At 39.8% G+C, this 19,973-nt stretch overlaps 1 long non-coding RNA gene across 1 annotated transcript in view; it reads right to left on the bottom strand.

Moving 5' to 3' along the window:
* LOC147578092 (uncharacterized) overlaps nucleotides 1-19,452 on the bottom strand; it is a 42,531-nt gene extending 23,079 nt beyond the window's left edge. The window contains exon 1 of the long non-coding RNA XR_015254782.1: nucleotides 19,354-19,452. This is a non-coding gene — a long non-coding RNA (uncharacterized LOC147578092). The remainder of the gene's footprint in view (nucleotides 1-19,353) is intronic.
* Between the last annotated feature and the right edge of the window lie 521 nt (nucleotides 19,453-19,973).

The following is a 19,973-nucleotide window of genomic DNA, read 5'->3' as shown; positions in this document are numbered from 1 at the left end:
CCTCACCTACATAATGAGAAAGGTAGACTATCTGACCTAAGGTTCCTCACACCACTAAAATCATAATTACAAGTGGAAGTAGGGACCCCATCCTACCAAAAAATTGTCACTGCAGTGGGACTAAACTATTACAGCATAAGTGACCTGGTTCTGTCCACTTGGTCCCCTCTCTCCCTGCTCTCATATCGCCAGACTAATACTTAGAGTTCATGTAATGGAGTCCCCAGAATGGGGGAGGTGTCAAAAATACAAAAGCTGACTGGGTGGTTATTTAGAGTAAGAGCAGAGAGAGCTGCAGAGTGACAGAGCAGGTGGATGGAGAGGAAGATTAGGAGGAGATTGAGAAAGACGGTAGGGATGGAATGACAGACAGGGAAAAGTTACTGGGTGCTACCAGAGGTAGCCAGGGATGTTCATGATTTGCCACTGGATACAATCTCTAGTCCCATTTATGCCCTTCAAGAGAAGCACGTGAAACAGACTCTGAAGGACTGTACTTCCCGGGATGCAGCATCTCCTGAAAGATTGGACCAAATGAGTCAAAGTGTCAGGGGACAGAAAGAAGCACCAACTGGAACACCCACAAACATGTGTACTCTGAACACGTATTTAATTTTCAGGGCAAAGAAGATCCATGAAATATGCTTGGGGTGGCTTCAGAACACTTAAAAAATTAAATTTTTGTCATTTTAGAGACAAAGAAAAGAGAAGAGTGGTGAACTTCATCATCATCCAACAATAAGATGGTTGGATGAAATCAATCCATTTAAATGACCTAATCAACAAAACCAAACAAAGTATTCTAATATTGTGGATGGGAAATTATTTCACAAACATGTTAGGATTACCCAGAAAGGTTTTTTTTTCCTCTTTTTGTTTTATTTTTATTTATTTTTTTATTTTTTAATGTGTTTTTTATTTATTTTTTGAGAGAGAGAGAGGGAGCACAAGCGGGGGAGGGGCAGAGGGGGGGGGGATAGAGAATCTGAAGCAGGCTCTGCACTGACAGCAGTGAGCCCAATGTGGGTCTCAAACTCACAAACTGTCAGATCATGACCGGAGCAGAAGTCAGATGCTCAACCAACGGAGCCACCCAAGCACCCCTCTCTTTTTGTTTTCACAGATGTTAATAAGGCAGGTAACATGGTCTCTGTTTTAAGAAAGGTATGACTACCTTTCTACTCAATATAGCAGACCCTTTAGCTGGATTTTTAAGGAAACTAAATGTCAGTTGGGTAAACAACATGTGTGAAGACACAGAATCTGATGAATTCAGAGAACCATAAATCATTTAGTAAGAGTAATAGAGGACTGTGGTCATTAGGGTTATTAGATCTGCATTTTAGAAAGATTATTCTGGTCGCAGAGTGGAGGACGGCATGGAAGGAAGCAAGACCAGGGAGTCCAGACTGGGATAAGAACCCAGATGAGAAACAATGGGAACCTGAACCAGACAATGGAGTTGAGAATGAAGTGGGGATAAAAGACCGGTTTGAGCCCCAGCTTTTGCACTTACTATACATGTGCTCTTGGGCAAACTACTTCTCCAAACCTGAATTTCATAATCTAGAAAATGTGAATAAGAGTACATAGAGCTGTTAAAGAATTTTAAAAAGACAAGGCGTACAAAGCATTCAGCACAGTTCCTGGAATGAAAAATATAGACCTGGAAGTAATCAGTAAATGTGTGTGAGTTAAACGAGACGGCCCAAATATCAGATACGGAAGAGAAAAGCAGAGGATCAAGGTTGTCCTCGTTAAAACAGTGGATCTCTGACTCCTGAAACCCTAACCCTCCGGCTGCTACAGAATCCCACTGCTTCCTCAAGGAAGATAAAACCCACACCATGTAAATGCTGGTACCGCCACTACCAACCAGCTATTGCTTTTTGGCAGCTCTGTCTATGGCTCGTTTTTGGAACCAGGAGCAAGAAAGGAGAGAAAAGAGAGTGTAAGTGAAGCCCTCTGGTCTGCCTTCTTGATAAATCCCACCATCCCTCACTAGGCTTACTGAAGCTGGATGGTTTTTCTCAGTTGCTCAGATGGGATGGAAAAATGAGGTCTGCCTTTTTATTCTGTTTTGATTTTTAGATTTAATTAGTGTTGTTTCTGGGGAATTCATTGCTTTAATTAATGATGTGCCCTGAATCTCTTAAGTGAAGAATGCCACTGCAAACATGAATATGTAATGAGTACAACTTTCTTTATCCCAGCTGAGGAGGGTGGCTGTTGCTTGGCTATCACCTCTCAGTACAAGTACAAGGACCTCAGGTACTAAAAGGAGCTGGGCTACAAGGTTTTATTTGTGTATCTGTTTTTTTCAGCTCGAGTGCTCTTTTGTTTTATTTAAAAGCTGGGTCCATTAACAAGGAAACCAGAGAGAAAAAAATAATCAGCTTGCTTTGGTGTACTTTTAGACCTTCTCTTAACTGCTTATAAATCAATAAGCTAAGTTCTAAATCAGGGTTTCTCAATCTCAGCACATTTTGGACCAGATAATTCTTCATTGTAGGATGCTGTGCTGTGTATCATAGGATGTTTAGCAGAACCTCTGACCTCTAACCAGCAGACTCCAGTAGCATTCCCCATTTGTGACAGTCAAAAATTGTCTCCAGATAATGGCAGATGTCTCCTGGAAGCAAAATTGCCCCCAGTGGAGAACCATAGGTCTAAATGAAGGACTTAATTTACAGGAAGGCAAAGGCAAGGCATATTAATCAACAATAAACATATGTGTATTGAAAATTTGCAAAATAGTGTTTGGTGTGGTGAAAAATACAAAAATGCTAGAAGTATTATGCAATATTAGGAAAGACCTTGGACTAACAGTCTAGATCCACATCTGCTGCATACAAGCTATGTGTCCTTGAGAAATTCACTTACCTTTTCTGCATTTCCTCATCTTGCTAAGGAACAAGATTGAGAAATGTAAAGTGAAAAGATATATGTATTTGCAACTGGATGACTCATCTTAGTAGCGTTATCTAAAAGCCTCTAGTGATGAACAAAAGGTCTTTGTTCTCCAGTCTGATCCGTTCAACATTTTTATTATGACTTATATGAATGAGGACACAACTGATGTGTTGATCAAATGTAAACACAACACGTACTTGGAATGGTCTCTAGCTGGGTGAGAGTACCAGAGCTTGAGATGCTATGGAAAAGCCACATCTAGGGGTGCCTGGCTGCTCAGTCAGTAGAGCACGTGACTATTGATCTCAGGGTCATGAATTCAAGCCCCACATTGGGTGCGGGGCCTACTTAAAACAACAACAACAACAACAACAATTTTACCAAAAAAAGCCACATCTAAGCAAAAGATATTTGTGTATACATAATGTAAAGCCATGCATTGGAACTCAGAAATTCATACCATAGCACAAATACCAATTTGGGGAAGTCATTGTGTATACGGGTGAGCAACAAGGAGAGTAGGCGATGATGAGATAATAGATATAGGAGTTCAATTATATAGGGTCTCCTAGCTCATATTAAGATAACTTTGTCATTTACTCTGAGACGGAAAGTCATTTGAGGGTTTGAAGAAAGGAGTAACTGATTGGACCAATTTTTATTTTATCAGATTACTTTGGTTGCTGCACTGAGTATAAGTTAAATGGGGATAAGGACAGAAACAGGGAGAACAATTAGTAGGCTACTGCAATAAGCCAGGAGAGACATTATAGCAGCTTGGACAAGGGGTAACAGGGAGTACAACAGATTGGACCTGGGATATCAGAAAAAGAAAGGAGTCGATATGACTCTAAGATTTTAGATTTAATAAGATGGAAAGATGGAGGGCCATGAGCTAAGATGGGGTAGGCAAGCTAAATGATTTAAAGGTAACATGAAAAGAGAACATCTGTGAAGGAAGAATTTGACTCACTCTATAAAAGTTTTGGATGAAAGCCAAGAGGTAGAGTGCATAGATACCACCATCTGATTCAGGATAAGAAAGCAGTGGCACCAAAAGAGTGGGTAAATATGTGAGACAGCGACTTAGTAATAATACCGACCTTTGCTCCTACTTCCTGTGAGCCAGACACTGTTAAGGACTTTGCTACCATTGTTACAGCAAATATTTGGCGCCCAGGAAGAGACAAGCCACACGTACTCGGGGAATCAGAAAAGACTATTTACTGTGCACCAGTGCCGGCCCAGCAGAGTCACCTCCAAAGGTTGAGCCCCGAACCCTGGCATCGGCCTTTTATGGCTGGGATGGTAGGGGGTTGAGAGACAAAAGAAAAAGGGGAGGGGGCCCTTATCAGTGGTGCTACACAGGTAGTTGGTGGAGGCAGGAGGCAAACAAGATGACAGAAGCCAAAAGTATGCAAGGGGAGTATCCAGCCTTGGGCATCTGGCTGGTCCCTTTTATCTTGTTTTTATTAGCTTTTCTTCTCACCATTATCTTGTTTAATCCTCAAATCAGTCCCATTTCACATATGAGAAAATCAGAGTTTGTAAGTGATTAAGCTACGCAGAGGTTGGTCTGAGTTCAGACTGGCAAAACTGATAACTCTGAGTGAGTTAAGGTTAACTTTCCTGTTGTTTTACTCTTGCTTCAACCAGTAAGCCATGCGAAAACAAACAAACAAACAAACAAACAAACAAAACCAAAACACACATAAAAGCAAGATGGGGGAATCCCTGTGCAGCTCAGTCAGTTAGGCATCTGACTCTTGATTTCGGCTCAGGTCATGATCTCACGGTTCATGAGATTGAGCCCCATGTCCATCCAGCTCCATGCTGACAGCACAGAGCCTGCTTGGGATTCTCTCTCTACCTCTCTCTCTGCCCCTCCCCGGCTCATGCATGATCTCTCTCTCAAAGTAAATAAACTTTAAAAAAATAAATAAAAGACAAATGAAAAGAGATAAAGCTCTCTAGCAACAGCAGTTTTGCTCAAGGAACCAGCCTAAAGTGAAATCATTTCAGCAACTCATGTAGTTGGGAGATCCTCCACGTTGGAAGAATCTGCAATACTTTACTTGCCCTTTAATCCTTTTCAAGGTGGAAGGACCTTTAGACCCTAGTGTCAAGGCTCCAGCTTCATAATTTTTGGTTAAGCCACTGTTATCTAATCTAATTATCTCCATTTTTTGGTTCTTGCTTGGGCAAGGTGCCCATGTGAGCCTCCATGCCATGCCATTGCCATTACTGTGGCCATGGCCCGCCACAGTAGTGAGCTAGGATTTGAATGTGGGCAATCTGACTCCTAAGCCTGGTCTAAATAACTGCCTACACACTATGTGCACATAAAAGCATTAAAGAAGAGACTCCAAACCCATTTGGAAAAATGAAGTTAAGAAAATGTAAACCTCAGATATGGCACGGATTAGGTGACAAATAAAGTAACTTACTAAAACATAAGACTACCTCTTTGCCAGCCTGTTGGGTTGGTGAGCTATGATAAAATACAGGAAAGAATTGGAGAGGGATTGTTATTATTACATGTTTCTGCAGGGCAGAAATCCAAATCGCAACTACGTCTTCTGCAATGGGGATATCCTCTGTTCTAGATCTTATTCAACTTTCTTGTCTCCAAATAAACCGTAAGAGTAGTGTGTGAACATATTGTTTCTGCTTCCAGAATACCTTCTCTTATCCTCTTTTCTCCTAGATAATAACAACTTCAAGACTTGACTGAGAGACCACCTTTTCTGTAAAGCCATTCAGAATCCCACTCCTCTATCCAGTCAGCTTTGAGCTCTCCCTTTCTCTCTGATCCCAGAGACAGCCTCTTGGACCTGCTTCGTTCATCTGATTGTTACATGTATTTATTTACTTACAGGTTTCCTCCAACAATATACCATTTTTTTTTTCTGAGCTCTTTTCCAAGATGCTGATACAAAATGCTGTTGCTGACTGTTCTGAGTTTCATTTATCTAAGTAAATGGCTGGCTATCACAAGCAAGGTGAACTGGAAAATGAAATGGTGGTGGCAGGGTGGGGGGGAGGAGTTTGTATCGGAGGCCCTTGCAATAGTCCAAATGTATAGAGGACTTGAATTTGAATGAAGATGAGAATGGGAAACATGAGGAATAAAGGAAAAATGCAAGATATGTGGGAGTTCAAGACATAAGCATACAAGAAAAGATAAAAAGGATCTGTCTAAATGAATGGGCATTTCTGGCAATATGGCTTTATAAACATTAAATGAGACCGCTTGTAATAAAACGCACCAGAAAATGCTAAGGAAAAAAAATTTTCTTATTGCAAAAAAAAATTTTTTTAATGTATAAGAGAGCTGATGGGAAGGAATAGAATTACTCAAAGGAGTCCAATAATGCACAAAAAGTTAAGTTAATGCAAGAGCCAAACCTTTTCCTTGGGGTACTTGCTGATTCCTGGCGGCCTAAAATCTGAATTTTAATGAGTTTCTGCAAGCAGGAGACACAGTCAGAGGCCTAAGTAGAGTGGGAGGTTGAATCAAAGACTCTTCCATAAAGTCAGGACCACCAAAGGGTAATACCCTCAATGAGTGAACTAGAAATAGGGAGTCTCTCTCTCCCTATAGTGAGACTCTTGGTGATACTTGCCTTTCTCAGCCTTAGCTTTGTGTGAAAAGGAAAAATATGAAAATAAAAGAAAAAGTAATGCTTCCCCTGGGAATTCCTCATAAAACGTACATTCTCATGGTTTAAAGGTGAAAATCTACACTGCATGTATTTGAAACCCTAAGCCAAAGGTAAATTGACCCTTGGTTGATAGTGCTCCCAGAAACCTGGCAGAAAAATTAAATCCACTGTAGAGAAATTAATTTTAGGCACAGACTCGAAGAAAATTCTCAGAGATAAAATTCTAAGATATATAAGTTCACAATAAAAAATTATGGAACTGAGAGGCACCTGGGTGTCTCAGTCAGTTGAGTGCCCACTTCGGCTCAGTTATGATCTCACGGTTCATGGGTTTGAACCCAACATCAAGCTTTGCACTGACAGCACAGAACTTTCTTCAGATTCTCTACCTCACTCTCTGCCCTTTCCCCACTCGCGGTCCCTCTCTCTCTCTCTCTCTCTCTCTCTCCCAAAAGTAAACACTAATTAAAAAAACCATATTTTTTGAATTGTTGAACTGAGAAGGAAACAAACCATGATGAATAAAAGTTAGCAGGCAGAATACATAGAATAAGACAATAAAGACTAGGTGTTGGAATAACCAGGCCCCAAATATTAAATGAGTATGTTTAATATGTTTCAAAAAACAAAAACAAGCATTGAAATACTGCAAAGGCACAAGAGACTATAAGAATTGGACAGCGAGATTTAAAATAGAACCACATACAAATTCTAGAAACAGAAAAAAAAAAATCAAAATCAAAAAGCAGCAGATTAGACTCAGCAGTGGAGAGAGTTAGTGAATTGGAAGATAGATATTAAAACAAAAATTTACAAATCACTACCCAGAAAGACAAAGGAAACTATGAAGTAGAGGATAAGACAACTGAAGGAGATAGTGAGAAAGTCTGCCTTACTCAATGAATTGGTAAGAAAACTCTGAAGGGAATATGAGCTCCATCAACTGCAAAATTCAGGTGACTTCAAAAACTGCCCCCTGCTATGCAGATTATTAATATTAAAAGAGCATGGGTAATTGCTGAGTTCCAAAGCGGAGAGGAAAGTCTGCCAACTTGAGGCAAAAGATAGATGAAAGGGAAAGTCTGACCATCCTCTTCTCCCTTCTCACTGAAATCAATAGTGTCATATTAATACAATCCCAAAAGAAGTGGGGAGTTGGGTCCTAAAAGCCACAAGCCTAAGGATAAACTTATAATGGGACCATGGCACAGGGGATGATAGGTTTTCTGAAAGCAGCATTGATTGTTGCTCATTCTCCCTGCTCATATAAACCCTGCTCAATTAAAACAATCTAGAAAATAATTATATCCACCCTTCCTCCTTGTCAGAAATGGCCAAAGATCTGCCCCTAAGAGAAAGTGTGAGAAGCCCATCTTTTGTGTCCCAGTTGTGAACATCCTTATGCAGAAATAATCACATGGAAGAACAGAAGGGGGCAAGCTTCTTCTGTACAGGTCCAGATAGCAAGTATTTTAAATTTGAAGGCCATATGATTTGTATTGAAACTACTAAACTCTACCGGTGTAATGCAAAAGCAGCCACAGACAATGCATACGCAAATGAGCATGGCTATGTTGCAATAAAATTTTACTTACAAAAACAGCTGGTGGGCTACAATTGGTAACCCCTTATCTAGAAGTACAAATACTGGCAGCAATCAAGAAATGAAACTATACTAAAATGATATTTTAATGGTCACTCATTTTTAAACTCACGCCAATATGATAACGGAGGAAAAACATGCTCTAGCACTTGGGCATTGTGATAATATAAAAGCCTGGGAAATACAACCCAGTGAGTCACAGTGGCCCAATTTAAACCATATACTCATAAAGGATAAAGTGACCGAGTGGTTAAGGCAATAGTCTGCTAAACAACGTACACATGCTGATACAGATCTTAACAGATGGAGTGAAAATGACTCTTTCAGAAGGCACTACATGTGGCAAAAACTTTGTTATTTTCACACAGTGAAAGTCATTCACTTCTGAGTAAGAGATACCTTGATGTACAGGCGGAGAAGAAATCCCAAAGGAAGCACAGCATTAGAAAGCAGATGATGTTGAAGGAGGCTTACCACAGTGCCCTTTCCTTTGGATTCTGCCCCTGCTATTATAAAAGGTTATTCATGTCATTTTATCACACCTCTAGCTTCAAACAAACAAAAATTTCCCGGTAAATCAGAATTTCATGATTTTGTTATTATAAATACAACATAATACTTTCTTTTTCCATTTGGAACAAAATGGGTGTGTCTTACAAATTTTCATTTTCTTTTCTTTGGAAAACTCAAGAAATAGAAACAGAAAAAAATTGTAAAATTTTTAGAGAGTAAAAGTGTTTTTTATTTTCAGATAAATTTTTCATCATGCAAAATAATGGTTGATATCACTTACTGTTTACAATGTCCAGGCACCATTCTAAACACAGTATGTGTATTATCTTATTTAGTCCTCATAACTCAATAAAGTGGGCACTATAACTGATTTGCAAGATATATGTGACAGCCACTTAAGACATCGATTTTACTTCATTTTCGTGGCTTTCCTCATATCCACTCAAAAATGCCAATATTAAACTCAGTAAAGAACTTATTGTGTGAGACCACAAAAGTCTGAGGAAATTAGAATGGTTCATTTTCCCAATTCTTGTAGCCTTCCTTACTAGGGGAAAAGAGATAAAGATAAAATAAGCTGAAGTCAGATCCAAGTTCCTAGATGTTAGAATTTGCTACATGAACCTTTACTCCCTCGCTGCTCGTTTGGGGGCTCCATGAGACAGACAGCTATATTATTGTGGGGCTGCAAGAAGTGGGGACTTGTACCTTGCTTGCCAATTTCTTGTCAGCTGAGCCTTAGGGCTTGCTACCAGAACTTGGGTAAAGGAATATGAGGGGGAAGGGATGAGTACCGGCGAGGTCAGGCAGAAGAGGGCAAGGCTCAGACCCCAGCTTCTTCCCACCACACATACACCATGTTTCCTGAGAGAGGTGAACAACGGGATCACAACCACCCCCACTGACCTCAAGAACAGGAAGACAAGGATATCAAAATATGGACAGGAAGGGAAGGTTTTTACCTAATGGATCATGTTCACCAGAGATGTAGGTAAGATGGCTGTCAAATGGAAGATGCCGCCAATTACTTAATGGAAACCGCAGATGCCTAGATAGCTGCTCAGAGACAAGTCTATCACCATCCAGACCTGTACAGACCTAACGTTCTCCCTCAACAGGAGATTTGGAATGAGCTTGATCAATGGCGATGACCAATTGAGGAGTGTGCAGTTCATTAGCCAACACCAACATCTAGGTGATCATGAAAGGATCTGTCCCCCAACACTACTTCTTCCAGAAACGATGAAAGGAAGGAGGATAATATTTCACACCTCTTTTTTCCACTATTATCTCCCAACCAAATGTGTGTGTCAGTTCAGATCCTCCAGGAAACAGACAATTAATTGGGGGGGGGGGGGGGACAACTAGGAAGAATAAAGGGGAAGGAATAGTAAATGGAAAAAGCCTTCCGACCATGATGCCACCTGACTGTTGTAAAAGGAGAGGAAAGAAGGAGGATTGGGTAGGTAGTTATAGATCTCAGTACAGTACAGATCTCAGAAAGTCTTTTTTTTTTTTTTTTTTTTTTAAATTTTTTTTTCAACGTTTATTCATTTTTGGGACAGAGAGAGACAGAGCATGAACGGGGGAGGGGCAGAGAGAGAGGGAGACACAGAATCGGAAACAGGCTCCAGGCCCTGAGCCATCAGCCCAGAGCCCGACGCGGGGCTCGAACTCACGGACCGCGAGATCGTGACCTGGCTGAAGTCGGACGCTTAACCGACTGCGCCACCCAGGCGCCCCAGATCTCAGAAAGTCTTGAGCAGACCAGTGGGGCACCCCAGAGCCAAGTTTACCCATTCGAGAAGCCCTCTGTTGGGTAGGAATGGCCCAGCTGTAGTACTTCTGCCATGTTGTTGTTGGCTTGGAGCAGCCCAAAGAGCATGTAGGCTCCTTGACACAGACACCTCAACAGATCCCAAAGGTACGGCATCTGGAGGCTGTCAGCTAACTATTCTCTTTGCAGTGTATTCTCACATCAAGAAAGATATGAGCAACATACACCATTAGCTGCCACAAGATCTATGATGTCTAATCTGGGATGATGGATTGGGCTTCAAACTTGGACATTAGAGTGAACTTATAAAGATTTTGCTCCAATTATAAAGATTTTACTAGGGGAGTAAGACCAGTCACAACCTCTTCTTCACCATGTTTTAAGAAAGAACTAGGAAACCTGGTACATCTACTCTATATCAATCCTTTTATATATTCATTTCCTCCCACTCACTGCCTCCTCTCACCATTCAACCACATACCTGTCCTAAGAACACCTTCTCTGGTATCAAGACCACATTCTGCCAGATGGCAGTGCAAGTAATAATTTAAGTATAGCTGGGACGTTGCTTTTAGTAGTTGATTAAAGGATGTGTAATTTTTTTTATCAGTTTTTGTCTTAGCATCTCATTCTTGTTTTAAAAAATTTTAAACGTGGCCAAGAAAGAGAAATCATCCCTAATTCGGGATAGATCTCAAATCAAGATATGAGAGGCTATTACAGCATTACTGAATCTAATCAAAGGGGCCAGAGAAGGTTTATTTGAAGAAATAGTTCAAAGTTAAGATCTTACAAGGGGAGGGAAGCACACAATCCAGGCAGAAGAATTTACATGTACAGGGGCTCTGAGTGACTGAGGCAGGGTTATAAAATTAGACTAGAAAGGTAGTTGAAAATCAGACATTCTCACATAAGTTTCATTATCCTAAGAGTAACGGTAAGGTTTTAATCAGAAGAATGGGATAGAAGAAGGATGATATTATCAAATTTGTACTTTGAAAAAAATCTCTCTGGATAAAGAATAGAGAACAGATTAGAGGATGCATGAGGGGATACTCAGAGATACTTAGGACATTTTGTTTATTTGTTTCATTTTGTTTTGCTTTGTTTTGTTTTAGAGCTTAAGTGAAAGATGAGACCATCTTCAACAAAGAGAAGTAGATGGATTCAAGAAATATTTACTTGGCAAAATATCCAAAACTCACTGGTGGACCAGATATGGGCTTAAGAAAGAAAAGGGTGTCGGGGCACCTGAGTGGCTCAGTCATCGAGCATCCAACTCTTGATTTCAGCTCAGGTTATGATCTCATAGTTCGTGGGATTGAGCCCCACTTCAGGTTCTGTGCTGAGAGCAAGAAGCCTGCTCAAGATTCTCTCTCTCCCTCTCTCTCTCTGGCCCTCCCCTGCTGGCTCACATACTCTCTTTCTCAAAAATAAGTAAATAACCAAAAAAAAAAAAAAAAGGGAGAGAGAGAGAGAGAGAGAGAGAGCGAGAGGTGTCAAGATGACTCATAGGTTTCTAGCTAGAGGCCCAGATAGATGGAATGATAATGATATTCACTAAAATAATAAATAACAAAAGAGAACCAAGATGGAGGACAAGGCTATGAGTTCAGAATTAAACAGTTTACCAGTTAGGAATCTTTTAGTTGATAGTGACTAAAAAACCAAAGTCAACCTCACTTGAAGAAAGAAAAAAATGTGGCAGCTCATGTAATTGTAAAATTTATAAGTACGGCTGGCTAGGGGGCACCTGGGTGGCTCAGTCCATAAAGCAACTGACTTCAGCCCAAGTCATGATCTCATGGCTCATGAGTTCAAGCCCGGCGCTGGGCTCCATGCTGACAGCTCAGAGCCTAGACCCTGTTTCAGATTCTGTGTCTCCCTCTCCCTTTGCTCCTACCCTGCTTGCATTCTGTCTCTCTCTCTCTCTCTCTCTCTCTCTCAAAAATAAACAAACATTAAACATAATTTAATAAGTACCGCTAGCATTACCAGTGGCCTCATTTAAGAATACAGTGATATCACCAGGATCCATCTCTCAATTCTACTTCCTCTAGATTGGCTATATTTTCAAACATTGCATGGTGGCTCCCGGCGGCTTCAGGTGCACATCATCACAAGACTTCATTCAGTGCAAGAGGAAATTCTCTTTGCAAAAAGTTAAACAAAAAATTCCAAAATCAAGTCTCTTTATCCTTTATGGTCTTGATTTGGGCAGAGATCTAACCCTGAACCAATCACTATTGCTAAGATGATAATATGTGCTCATTGGATCCTGCTAAGTCATCCTCAAAAAGAAGTTCATGGCTAAAAATGGAGGAGGGTTATATATCCCAAAACAAAATCAGGCATTATTGCCATAAAAAGGGTAGTGGACATAAGTAGTGAAACCAAAAGATAACTACTCTTATAGGTAAATATGATTTCTGAGGTTAATAACAGTCAGGATATGGTGGACATTTAAGAAAATCTAAACCTCACTGATAAACAAGGTGCAGTTAAAATCAGCTCTGAGCTTTGGCAGAGGTCAAGACTATGGGCTTTCAGTGACAACTGGCTTGATACAGGAACACAGACTGCAAGGGGCAAAAGCGACATAAGATACAACTAAGAAAATCCATTTTTTAATAAAGATTCTCTGGAAAATCCATCAGGTATCTTGCTGTGGCATAATCAAAATTGATTTTCTTTCTATTTATGTTTGATTCACATTACACGATATGGGTTCAGTCTGTCTTACTTTTTCAATTTTTTAAGTATTCCTCCAGATAGGAATAGAAATATAACCTAAAATGGACAAAAGCAGGAGGGAATGCAGCTTCTTTATTTCCTGTTGTATCAGCCAAACCTATTTCTATCTGGGAAAACTAACTGGTACACAAAAAAACCCTTTTGGGGGCTGTCTTGGAATGACTGAAAATGAAGAATAGTTTCCACTAGAGGGTGCTAAGTCTCAAAATAAAAATACAAACCAAGTACAGTACTTTCGATTTTCCCATACTTTTCAATATTCATTGAGCAACTAATAATTGTATTAGCCTGGATTCCCCAGAAAGCAGAGCCTGAGGCAAAGCTTATGTGCTACTACTTTATTATAGAATGTACTCCCAGGAAGCAAGAATGAGGGAAAAGGAGAAGAAGGCTGGGAAAAAGAGCCAATCCAAGAAGACACATTACTGCACAGGTCACCTCTTGAACACACTGATTCCTAGATCTTATGGTACCTTCCACTACAAAGCCATATAAAAGCTGCTTCATAGAACTGACTATCCAGACTGGTTCAATCTTCCATTGTCAAAGTTTCACCCAGCGGGCACTAATTCACTCCATATGTCTGAGTTGCATGTTTGTGGACACTGAGCATATTTTCAGTGTCTCATGCCAGTGACTACAGAACAGAAGGTGAGAGATACACAGAAACGGAAAAAGGAAAGATGATATCAGATTATTCTGTGGAACTGGTCCCAGTTCATGCACAGCTAGGTATTCAGTGCCTACGTCTGGAACAAGTGGCCGTAGGCCTCAGAGACAAGCAGGAAGCACACAAAAGGTGTCTGACATGATGAACAATGTTCAAAATAAACAATACACAACTGAAAGGGAAAATAAATACCTTACCAAAGATTTAATGCCATGCAAACAGCAGTTGGAGAATGTCCTTTGACAGTAAACATTAATTACACATCCTGTTTAACAAGACAGTTAGTTGTGAGTTTCTCAGGTATTTTTTTAATGTTTATTTATTTTTGAGAGACAGAGAGACAGAGAGAGAGAGAGAACAAGTGGGGGAGGGGCAGAGAGAGAGAGGGGCGGGGGACAGAGAATCCAAAGCAGGCTCCAGGCTCTGAGCTGTCAGCACAGAGCCTGACATGGGGCTCAAACCCACAAACTGTGACATCATGACCTGAGCCAAAGTTGGATGCTTAACTGACTGAGCCACCTAGGCACCCCCTTAGGTACTTCTTAGTTGAAAACAGATTGCATTAGACTTGTTAAGAAATCAGTTTTGTTATTTATCCCCAAATTAATCTTATTTCCTTTGCCAAATAAATGCCATATTGTGATTGAATAAACAGAGTTATTTTTTTAAGAATGAGAACTTTTGAATTGTTTTCAAGTTGATTCATTTTGGGATATTTATAACTTTTACTGTGGCATTAGAAACAGATAGACCATAACAAGAAGACAGTTAAGCTGTGTCTTTAAACAACTATTGCACAATACTACAAGTTTGTTTTACATATGTCCACTTAATAAATCAAGCCAATTTTGTATAGAAGGATTTGTCTAACTGCCATAATAATTTTCACCCATTTATTCTACCTGTTAGATAATACTTGTTCTAGATCCTCTTCTGTTCATTTTAACACTTTAAATGTTAAATTTAAAGCCATTTTCAAATAGGCTTTTTATTTGGAAGTAATTCCATGCTTCCAAAAGGTGGAAAAAATAATGGGGCACTTGGGTGGCTCAGTTGGTTAAGCGTCCAACTTCGGCTCAGGTCATAATCTCGCTGTTTGTGGGTTCGAGCCCCATGTCGGGCTCTGTGCTGACAGCTCAGAGCCTGGACCCTGCTTCAGATTCTGTGTCTCCCTCTCTCTCTCTGCCCCTCCTCTACTCATGCTCTGTCTCTCTCTATCTCTCAATAATAAATAAATAAATGTTTAAAAAAATTTTTTTAAGTTGCAAAAATAAAAATAGTACAAATGAATACCCATGCACTCATTATAGAGATCTGCCCATTGCTAACATTTTACCGTTATATATGGTTGTAATTCGTGACTCTTTACCCCTAAATAATTCAAAGTGTATTTCCCAAGAATAGGGATAGCCTATCAAATAATCAATTATATTGTCAATCAATTATACTGTCCAATTCCAATATTATTAGTTAATCTACTAATGTCTTTTATACCATTTCTCCAATAGAGGACCCAGTCTAAGGTCAGGTACTGTTTTTAGTTGTAATGTTGCCTCAGTTTCCCTTGGTCTAGAATAGTTCCACAGTCTTTGCTTTTCATGAACTTAACATTACTGAAGAATATAGTCCCATCTCCCTTTTTTCTCTCATTTTATGATTGTCTAATGTGTCCATGTGATTAAATATATTCTCAGCCAGAGCATGCATAGGCTATGTTATGTCCTTCTGAGGGTATCACAATTGGAGCCCAATCACTTCCGTCTGTCCCTCACTGGAAATAATTTTGATCATCTGGTCAAGGTGTTATCTCACTTCTCTGCTATGTACTTACTGCTATTTAAATTCCTCCTTATATTGGGGCACCTGGGTGGCGCAGTCGGTTAAGCGTCCGGCTTCAGCCAGGTCACGATCTCGCGGTCCGTGAGTTCGAGCCCCGCGTCAGGCTCTGGGCTGATGGCTCAGAGCCTGGAGCCTGTTTCCGATTCTGTGTCTCCCTCTCTCTGCCCCTCCCCTGTTCATGCTCTGTCTCTCTCTGTCCCAAAAATAAATAAAAACGTTGAAAAAAAAAATAAAAATAAATTCCTCCTTATAATAAGCAATATGCGAGAAGACACTAAAAATCCATACAAATATCCTACTGCTAAGCAAAATTTCCTTCTGAATTTAGCATCTGTTGATGATGCTTGCCTCATCCAATCTTGACTATGATGGTTATAAAATTTACGATTTACTACAGAACAGTCAGTCCTTGGCATTCTACTATAAGCAAGAATCCTTCTTTCTCCTCCATATATCTTCCATCAGTATGGACTCATGAATTTCTATGCTTTTCAATAGTTTAGAATTCATTAATGTACTTAATTATTTTATTGTTTAAATTATCCCAGATTTGGCCAGCAGGAGCCCTTCAAAGCTAGCTCCTGCATCCTTCTGATTCTTTTTTTGGTAGCATTTCCTTACTACCTGGTATAATAAGATATTCCAGAACCATCTTGATCCTAACTTGCTCCAATTCTGCAATCAGCCATTTTTCTAAGGAGCCCTACTTCCTTTTGGTGGGGAATCATATTAGAAATCAAGATTTGGGTGATATGTGTGCTCACTCCTACCATTGGGGGAGAGAGGGTCTTTACTTCCTGGCTTTTTCAACCAGAGCCAAGAAACCTATGCATACCCAGGCATACAAATATGCATATATACATAAATATATTAAAATACATGGGCATATAAAGATATGCATACATCCATTTTTTTTAAGAACTCAAGGGTCCACACTGAAATTTCCAGTAACTCATGCCTACAGTGTTTTTTCTTGCTTTTCTATATTCCACAGTTGTATGTCCCTTCTTCCACAAAGAGAATCCTGATTTCCAACATCATATTTATGCAATTGTTGAGTCCAATAGTACATCCTCAATAGTTTCAGCATTTCTTCTCCAATAGTACTATAATAAACAAAACTACTAAGAAGAGTTCAGAATTTATTTCCAATCCTAACCCCCGAAAAGATTGAGAACCATTATTCTATGCCCTGCTCCTAAGTGTCTTCTTCAATAACTCCCAAATCTACCCTTCGCTCCATACCTTCCAAACCCCATTTTCATATTAACAACTATGTGCTTGATACCCCATCTAGGCAGGAGATCAATATATCCAAAACTTAATTTTTCTTCAACAAGCCTGTCCATCCTTCTGCCTTATTCCTAATCTTTTAGCCTTATTCAATTTCAAAACTTTGGATTTAATCTTCATCTCCTTTTTTCCCCCACTTCCTAGCACCCCATCTCTCAAGCAAAGTAGAAAGGACACAAGATTTGGAGCTCCACAGACTTGAAATCAATCTCAGCTCTTCTATGTAGTTGTGATATCAGGAAAATCACCTCACCTCTTGGAGTACTAGTTTCCTCATCTTTAAACAGGAGAATAACAATACATACTCTGCAAGGCTTTTATGAAGATTACAAGAAGGAGATTTTGCAAAGTGCCCAGCTTTGGCACACAGAACTTTATGTATATAGATCCCCACGTCACCCCCAGATACTTTCCAAGACCTGTATGGTCAATATATTTTGACCATAAATTGGTGTCTCTAGAAAACTCCAGAATCTCTTTTCACCCTCCTTTAACCCCAAACCTCAAGGAACAGAGTTGGTCAAATCCCAGGAAACTATACTGCATCACAGTTCTAAAGAGAGAAGATGGTAAGTGGTTAAAGACTGACCTCACTTGTAGGTAATCAATTACAGTCACTAAGCAGTGCTAAAAGGTAGCTTGGGGCGGGGGCCCCTAACTTTCCCCCAAATCCCCATCAGCACACCCACCACACCTAAATTTTTGAAAATGATAATTTTATATGGACAGTTGATATTTTGGTCAATTTTATATATACTTCCAATAAGGCATATTTTTAAAACCTTTGCTATTTTTATTATTCTGTAACAAACAGGATAGCCACGTCCTGGCCCTCTCTCTCCCCAGATACCTATCAGCACCCTTCTTGATAGAACATATTACCTCCTTTCCTATTGCTTCTCCTTTAGGGTTGTGCCACTGTATAAACTGTCCCATATACAGCTCTCCAAAAAAATCTTCCCAAAGTGTAACTTCACACATGCCATGCTCCTATCCATCAAAACTTTCCTTCGCTTCCAACTGTTCAAAGAAAATAAACAAATTCCTCTTCCAAGCCCTTTGCACTCAGGTCCCAAACTAGCTCCTATGTCTCATGGTTCCCCAAATTACAGCCTATACCTTAATTCTAGCCAAAATGGATTATCTGCTATTTCCCAAATTGTTCTCATACTTTTTCTTTCATGCGGTTCACTCTTCCTGGATGTCTTTTATTATCAGATCACTTGCCTTTTGAAAGCCTATCGGTACTTCAAGATCCATCCTCAGTACTGCTTTCTCCATGATGGCTTTTTTTTTTTTTAACTTACACTGGTTTTAGTTAGGGAAAAGAAATAGTTGGTTTTTTTCTATATGTATTTATCAAAAAAACAAACAAACAAACAACACTTACTTATCTAGAATTTGGAAGAAACTGGGACCGGGAGTAAAATAATTGCCACCTGATAATATACTGTGAGGGCTTGATACTTTAGCCTCAACAGACCCCAGTCATTCTTGGTGGACCCTAATTTCGCTATCAAATAGCCTTGAACAAGTAATCTCTTTGGCCTATGCTTATCATCAATAAAAGAGACATAAAAAAATATCTTCTTTGGAGAATTGTTGTGGAAAATAGAAATAATCTTACACATGGTAGCCTGTTTGTCACTGTTGCTGAACATGCTTAATAAATGTCTCAGATGAGTTGGGATCCAAGAGAGACCAGATTCTAATCCCAACACCATCAACACCTTGAACAATTCACTTCTTCTCTCTAGGCATCCTTCCCTCCCATCATGTGTAAATCAAGGTGATAAAACCTGTGTCCTCTGACTCTGAGTCAACCTGGTAGTTCATCCCAAGCTGCAGGGTCCTTAGTTTAGGCCCATACTTTGTGTCGCCACTAGCCGGCAGGATTGCCACATGGTTGCTTGGCCACTCCCTATTTCCATCCCCATCTCCAGGAAGAACTTGCCTTCAGAATTCGGGACCAAAACAAACAGAATATTCCAGCCCAGCAGTAGCCAAGACTTTGAAATGGAGTCTTATCAGGCTATAAAAGGAGATGGGAAAGCAAAGTCTCTAGCGTCTTTCTGCAAAGAAGACACTGATTTGTCTCAAGCCCAGAGGAGCAACTAGGACTCCAAGAGTCAAATGACATCTGTCCAGCCCATCTACTACATGACAGATGCCCTTGTAGAGACCTACAGGTGACCCAGGCCAACACCAGGGCACCCTTTGAAGAATTTGACGCTGAGTCCCTCAGAAACCACTTCGCATGCCTTATAAGATACTTATGAAAAGGTGAGATTTGGACTTATAATGTCCAAATGTGTAGGTAACTCACTTTAATTTCTCCAATCCTGTTTTCTCCTTTGTAAAACTAGCATAAACCAGGTTTCTGAACTTGCTCTGTCTCCCAGGGCTGCAGGCAGTGCAGAATCCTAGAAAGAATATGGGCTTTATGAATACACAGACTTGCTTCAAATCCTGTTCTTGTCATTTATATGAACCCAAAAAAGTCTTCTAAGTTCCCTCATCTACAAAATGGAGATAGAAAACCTTTTATTTCACAGTGCTTTCTGAGAATGAAATCAAATAGAGTCAGGACAATGGCACATATAGAGGCTCAATAATGTTAGATCTCATCCCTGTTTATAAAAATACAAAACAGCATGGTTCCATAATCATTAAAAATTTATACACATGCATAGAAAGGATAAAATCAAAACACATATATCAAACAGTTAGTATTGACTTCCAGTGTGTACCCCTCTGTCATTTCTCAGTTTTCTAAAATGAACCATTATTACTGCTGTCACTTTTTTTTTTATTGTGGTAAAATACATGTAACATAAAATCAACCATTTTAACCATTTTTAAGTATACAGTTCTATAGGATGATGTAATTCCCACTGTTGTGCAACCACCTGCCATGCCACCATCCATCTTTAGACCCCTCTTATC

This window comes from Puma concolor, chromosome C1 (assembly GCF_028749965.1).
Source record: "Puma concolor isolate L17-30 chromosome C1, mPumCon1.1.hap2, whole genome shotgun sequence".
In the NCBI taxonomy this organism is placed as follows: domain Eukaryota; kingdom Metazoa; phylum Chordata; class Mammalia; order Carnivora; family Felidae; genus Puma; species Puma concolor.
The sequence above is the reverse complement of the archived record's forward strand: the minus strand, read 5'-3'. Positions and strand labels throughout refer to the sequence as shown.